This window comes from Larus michahellis, unplaced genomic scaffold, assembly GCF_964199755.1.
Source record: "Larus michahellis unplaced genomic scaffold, bLarMic1.1 SCAFFOLD_26, whole genome shotgun sequence".
Classification (NCBI taxonomy): domain Eukaryota; kingdom Metazoa; phylum Chordata; class Aves; order Charadriiformes; family Laridae; genus Larus; species Larus michahellis.
Genome location: NW_027436225.1, coordinates 6,248,605 through 6,256,141, shown reverse-complemented (window position 1 = coordinate 6,256,141; position 7,537 = coordinate 6,248,605).

The following is a 7,537-nucleotide window of genomic DNA, read 5'->3' as shown; positions in this document are numbered from 1 at the left end:
TAGCAGAGACTTTCCCGGGACAGTGAAACCCTATGTCAGAGACACTGAGAAGAAGCCCCAATGTTCCTTCCAGTCATTTTCAGTGTGGGTGCCTTCTCCACGTGGTTCCTGGTTTCACTGCAGCTCTGAAGAGAATGTTAGCAAAGAGGTAACCGGGACACTGAAAACTGTACTCAAAGACAGGGAGAGCAAGCTCTACATTACTCTCTTGGCACTTTGGATGTGGGACATACAGCGAGATGTTTGCTGCTTTTGCGTTTGTCTGTTGGGAGATTTACAGCACAAAGATATCTAGTTGATTTGAAGCAGTTCCGAGAAAGTCTAAACATAAGCCCCACTTTTGCCTCCTGGCATTTTCCATGTGGGAGATATAGCAGGATGTATATTGGTTTTGAGGACAACTCAATGGACAGTGTGGGCAGAAAAGTTCCTGTCTCCTTGAATGCCGTTTCTGGAGACACTGCGATCAATGCGGGAGATATGTCAAGATGTGTGTTGGTTTTGAGGAAGGCTCTCTGGAGAGTCTTAGCAAAGAGGTCACACGGATAATCAGAGCAATTCTCAGAGACACTGAGAACAAGATCGAGAATTCCCTCTTGGCACTTTCCCTGTAGGAGATACCGCAAGACGTTTCTGTATATTGGGCACAGCGCTCTGCAGGGTGTTAGCAGAGACTTTCCCGGGACAGTGAAACCCTATGTCAGAGACACTGAGAAGAAGCCCCAATGTTCCTTCCAGTCATTTTCAGTGTGGGTGCCTTCTCCACGTGGTTCCTGGTTTCACTGCAGCTCTGAAGAGAATGTTAGCAAAGAGGTAACCGGGACACTGAAAACTGTACTCAAAGACAGGGAGAGCAAGCTCTACATTACTCTCTTGGCACTTTGGATGTGGGACATACAGCGAGATGTTTGCTGCTTTTGCGTTTGTCTGTTGGGAGATTTACAGCACAAAGATATCTAGTTGATTTGAAGCAGTTCCGAGAAAGTCTAAACATAAGCCCCACTTTTGCCTCCTGGCATTTTCCATGTGGGAGATATAGCAGGATGTATATTGGTTTTGAGGACAACTCAATGGACAGTGTGGGCAGAAAAGTTCCTGGCTCCTTGAATGCCGTTTCTGGAGACACTGCGATCAATGCGGGAGATATGTCAAGATGTGTGTTGGTTTTGAGGAAGGCTCTCTGGAGAGTCTTAGCAAAGAGGTCACACGGATAATCAGAGCAATTCTCAGAGACACTGAGAACAAGATCGAGAATTCCCTCTTGGCACTTTCCCTGTAGGAGATACCGCAAGACGTTTCTGTATATTGGGCACTGCGCTCTGCAGGGTGTTAGCAGAGACTTTCCCGGGACAGTGAAACCCTATGTCAGAGACACTGAGAAGAAGCCCCAATGTTCCTTCCAGTCATTTTCAGTGTGGGTGCCTTCTCCACGTGGTTCCTGGTTTCACTGCAGCTCTGAAGAGAATGTTAGCAAAGAGGTAACCGGGACACTGAAAACTGTACTCAAAGACAGGGAGAGCAAGCTCTACATTACTCTCTTGGCACTTTGGATGTGGGACATACAGGGAGATATTTGCTGCTTTTGCGTTTTTCTGTTGTGAGATTTACAGCACAAAGATATCTAGTTGATTTGAAGCAGTTCCGAGAAAGGCTAAACATAAGCCCCACTTTTGCCTCCTGGCATTTTCCATGTGGGAGATATAGCAGGATGTATATTGGTTTTGAGGACAACTCAATGGACAGTGTGGGCAGAAAAGTTCCTGGCTCCTTGAATGCCGTTTCTGGAGACACTGCGATCAATGCGGGAGATATGTCAAGATGTGTGTTGGTTTTGAGGAAGGCTCTCTGGAGAGTCTTAGCAAAGAGGTCACACGGATAATCAGAGCAATTCTCAGAGACACTGAGACCAAGCTCCACAATTCCTCCTGGCACTTTCCCTGTAGGAGATACCGCAAGACGTTTCTGTATATTGGGCACTGCGCTCTGCAGGGTGTTAGCAGAGACTTTCCCGGGACAGTGAAACCCGACATCAGAGACACTGAGAAGAAGCCCCAATGTTCCTTCCAGTCATTTTCAGTGTGGGTGCCTTCTCCACGTGGTTCCTGGTTTCACTGCAGCTCTGAAGAGAATGTTAGCAAAGAGGTAACCGGGACACTGAAAACTGTACTCAAAGACAGGGAGAGCAAGCTCTACATTACTCTCTTGGCACTTTGGATGTGGGACATACAGCGAGATGTTTGCTGCTTTTGCGTTTGTCTGTTGGGAGATTTACAGCACAAAGATATCTAGTTGATTTGAAGCAGTTCCGAGAAAGTCTAAACATAAGCCCCACTTTTCCCTCCTGGCATTTTCCATGTGGGAGATATAGCAGGATGTATATTGGTTTTGAGGACAACTCAATGGACAGTGTGGGCAGAAAAGTTCCTGGCTCCTTGAATGCCGTTTCTGGAGACACTGCGATCAATGCGGGAGATATGTCAAGATGTGTGTTGGTTTTGAGGAAGGCTCTCTGGAGAGTCTTAGCAAAGAGGTCACACGGATAATCAGAGCAATTCTCAGAGACACTGAGAACAAGATCGAGAATTCCCTCTTGGCACTTTCCCTGTAGGAGATACCGCAAGACGTTTCTGTATATTGGGCACTGCGCTCTGCAGGGTGTTAGCAGAGACTTTCCCGGGACAGTGAAACCCGACATCAGAGACACTGAGAAGAAGCCCCAATGTTCCTTCCAGTCATTTTCAGTGTGGGTGCCTTCTCCACGTGGTTCCTGGTTTCACTGCAGCTCTGAAGAGAATGTTAGCAAAGAGGTAACCGGGACACTGAAAACTGTACTCAAAGACAGGGAGAGCAAGCTCTACATTACTCTCTTGGCACTTTGGATGTGGGACATACAGCGAGATGTTTGCTGCTTTTGCGTTTGTCTGTTGGGAGATTTACAGCACAAAGATATCTAGTTGATTTGAAGCAGTTCCGAGAAAGTCTAAACATAAGCCCCACTTTTGCCTCCTGGCATTTTCCATGTGGGAGATATAGCAGGATGTATATTGGTTTTGAGGACAACTCAATGGACAGTGTGGGCAGAAAAGTTCCTGGCTCCTTGAATGCCGTTTCTGGAGACACTGCGATCAATGCGGGAGATATGTCAAGATGTGTGTTGGTTTTGAGGAAGGCTCTCTGGAGAGTCTTAGCAAAGAGGTCACACGGATAATCAGAGCAATTCTCAGAGACACTGAGAACAAGATCGAGAATTCCCTCTTGGCACTTTCCCTGTAGGAGATACCGCAAGACGTTTCTGTATATTGGGCACTGCGCTCTGCAGGGTGTTAGCAGAGACTTTCCCGGGACAGTGAAACCCTATGTCAGAGACACTGAGAAGAAGCCCCAATGTTCCTTCCAGTCATTTTCAGTGTGGGTGCCTTCTCCACGTGGTTCCTGGTTTCACTGCAGCTCTGAAGAGAATGTTAGCAAAGAGGTAACCGGGACACTGAAAACTGTACTCAAAGACAGGGAGAGCAAGCTCTACATTACTCTCTTGGCACTTTGGATGTGGGACATACAGCGAGATGTTTGCTGCTTTTGCGTTTGTCTGTTGGGAGATTTACAGCACAAAGATATCTAGTTGATTTGAAGCAGTTCCGAGAAAGTCTAAACATAAGCCCCACTTTTGCCTCCTGGCATTTTCCATGTGGGAGATATAGCAGGATGTATATTGGTTTTGAGGACAACTCAATGGACAGTGTGGGCAGAAAAGTTCCTGGCTCCTTGAATGCCGTTTCTGGAGACACTGCGATCAATGCGGGAGATATGTCAAGATGTGTGTTGGTTTTGAGGAAGGCTCTCTGGAGAGTCTTAGCAAAGAGGTCACACGGATAATCAGAGCAATTCTCAGAGACACTGAGAACAAGATCGAGAATTCCCTCTTGGCACTTTCCCTGTAGGAGATACCGCAAGACGTTTCTGTATATTGGGCACAGCGCTCTGCAGGGTGTTAGCAGAGACTTTCCCGGGACAGTGAAACCCTATGTCAGAGACACTGAGAAGAAGCCCCAATGTTCCTTCCAGTCATTTTCAGTGTGGGTGCCTTCTCCACGTGGTTCCTGGTTTCACTGCAGCTCTGAAGAGAATGTTAGCAAAGAGGTAACCGGGACACTGAAAACTGTACTCAAAGACAGGGAGAGCAAGCTCTACATTACTCTCTTGGCACTTTGGATGTGGGACATACAGCGAGATGTTTGCTGCTTTTGCGTTTGTCTGTTGGGAGATTTACAGCACAAAGATATCTAGTTGATTTGAAGCAGTTCCGAGAAAGTCTAAACATAAGCCCCACTTTTGCCTCCTGGCATTTTCCATGTGGGAGATATAGCAGGATGTATATTGGTTTTGAGGACAACTCAATGGACAGTGTGGGCAGAAAAGTTCCTGGCTCCTTGAATGCCGTTTCTGGAGACACTGCGATCAATGCGGGAGATATGTCAAGATGTGTGTTGGTTTTGAGGAAGGCTCTCTGGAGAGTCTTAGCAAAGAGGTCACACGGATAATCAGAGCAATTCTCAGAGACACTGAGACCAAGCTCCACAATTCCTCCTGGCACTTTCCCTGTAGGAGATACCGCAAGACGTTTCTGTATATTGGGCACTGCGCTCTGCAGGGTGTTAGCAGAGACTTTCCCGGGACAGTGAAACCCGACATCAGAGACACTGAGAAGAAGCCCCAATGTTCCTTCCAGTCATTTTCAGTGTGGGTGCCTTCTCCACGTGGTTCCTGGTTTCACTGCAGCTCTGAAGAGAATGTTAGCAAAGAGGTAACCGGGACACTGAAAACTGTACTCAAAGACAGGGAGAGCAAGCTCTACATTACTCTCTTGGCACTTTGGATGTGGGACATACAGCGAGATGTTTGCTGCTTTTGCGTTTGTCTGTTGGGAGATTTACAGCACAAAGATATCTAGTTGATTTGAAGCAGTTCCGAGAAAGTCTAAACATAAGCCCCACTTTTCCCTCCTGGCATTTTCCATGTGGGAGATATAGCAGGATGTATATTGGTTTTGAGGACAACTCAATGGACAGTGTGGGCAGAAAAGTTCCTGGCTCCTTGAATGCCGTTTCTGGAGACACTGCGATCAATGCGGGAGATATGTCAAGATGTGTGTTGGTTTTGAGGAAGGCTCTCTGGAGAGTCTTAGCAAAGAGGTCACACGGATAATCAGAGCAATTCTCAGAGACACTGAGAACAAGATCGAGAATTCCCTCTTGGCACTTTCCCTGTAGGAGATACCGCAAGACGTTTCTGTATATTGGGCACTGCGCTCTGCAGGGTGTTAGCAGAGACTTTCCCGGGACAGTGAAACCCGACATCAGAGACACTGAGAAGAAGCCCCAATGTTCCTTCCAGTCATTTTCAGTGTGGGTGCCTTCTCCACGTGGTTCCTGGTTTCACTGCAGCTCTGAAGAGAATGTTAGCAAAGAGGTAACCGGGACACTGAAAACTGTACTCAAAGACAGGGAGAGCAAGCTCTACATTACTCTCTTGGCACTTTGGATGTGGGACATACAGCGAGATGTTTGCTGCTTTTGCGTTTGTCTGTTGGGAGATTTACAGCACAAAGATATCTAGTTGATTTGAAGCAGTTCCGAGAAAGTCTAAACATAAGCCCCACTTTTGCCTCCTGGCATTTTCCATGTGGGAGATATAGCAGGATGTATATTGGTTTTGAGGACAACTCAATGGACAGTGTGGGCAGAAAAGTTCCTGGCTCCTTGAATGCCGTTTCTGGAGACACTGCGATCAATGCGGGAGATATGTCAAGATGTGTGTTGGTTTTGAGGAAGGCTCTCTGGAGAGTCTTAGCAAAGAGGTCACACGGATAATCAGAGCAATTCTCAGAGACACTGAGAACAAGATCGAGAATTCCCTCTTGGCACTTTCCCTGTAGGAGATACCGCAAGACGTTTCTGTATATTGGGCACTGCGCTCTGCACGGTGTTAGCAGAGACTTTCCCGGGACAGTGAAACCCTATGTCAGAGACACTGAGAAGAAGCCCCAATGTTCCTTCCAGTCATTTTCAGTGTGGGTGCCTTCTCCACGTGGTTCCTGGTTTCACTGCAGCTCTGAAGAGAATGTTAGCAAAGAGGTAACCGGGACACTGAAAACTGTACTCAAAGACAGGGAGAGCAAGCTCTACATTACTCTCTTGGCACTTTGGATGTGGGACATACAGCGAGATGTTTGCTGCTTTTGCGTTTGTCTGTTGGGAGATTTACAGCACAAAGATATCTAGTTGATTTGAAGCAGTTCCGAGAAAGTCTAAACATAAGCCCCACTTTTGCCTCCTGGCATTTTCCATGTGGGAGATATAGCAGGATGTATATTGGTTTTGAGGACAACTCAATGGACAGTGTGGGCAGAAAAGTTCCTGGCTCCTTGAATGCCGTTTCTGGAGACACTGCGATCAATGCGGGAGATATGTCAAGATGTGTGTTGGTTTTGAGGAAGGCTCTCTGGAGAGTCTTAGCAAAGAGGTCACACGGATAATCAGAGCAATTCTCAGAGACACTGAGAACAAGATCGAGAATTCCCTCTTGGCACTTTCCCTGTAGGAGATACCGCAAGACGTTTCTGTATATTGGGCACAGCGCTCTGCAGGGTGTTAGCAGAGACTTTCCCGGGACAGTGAAACCCTATGTCAGAGACACTGAGAAGAAGCCCCAATGTTCCTTCCAGTCATTTTCAGTGTGGGTGCCTTCTCCACGTGGTTCCTGGTTTCACTGCAGCTCTGAAGAGAATGTTAGCAAAGAGGTAACCGGGACACTGAAAACTGTACTCAAAGACAGGGAGAGCAAGCTCTACATTACTCTCTTGGCACTTTGGATGTGGGACATACAGCGAGATGTTTGCTGCTTTTGCCTTTGTCTGTTGGGAGATTTACAGCACAAAGATATCTAGTTGATTTGAAGCAGTTCCGAGAAAGTCTAAACATAAGCCCCACTTTTGCCTCCTGGCATTTTCCATGTGGGAGATATAGCAGGATGTATATTGGTTTTGAGGACAACTCAATGGACAGTGTGGGCAGAAAAGTTCCTGGCTCCTTGAATGCCGTTTCTGGAGACACTGCGATCAATGCGGGAGATATGTCAAGATGTGTGTTGGTTTTGAGGAAGGCTCTCTGGAGAGTCTTAGCAAAGAGGTCACACGGATAATCAGAGCAATTCTCAGAGACACTGAGACCAAGCTCCACAATTCCTCCTGGCACTTTCCCCGTAGGAGATACCGCAAGACGTTTCTGTATATTGGGCACAGCGCTCTGCAGGGTGTTAGCAGAGACTTTCCCGGGACAGTGAAACCCGACATCAGAGACACTGAGAAGAAGCCCCAATGTTCCTTCCAGTCATTTTCAGTGTGGGTGCCTTCTCCACGTGGTTCCTGGTTTCACTGCAGCTCTGAAGAGAATGTTAGCAAAGAGGTAACCGGGACACTGAAAACAGTACTCAAAGACAGGGAGAGCAAGCTCTACATTACTCTCTTGGCACTTTGGATGTG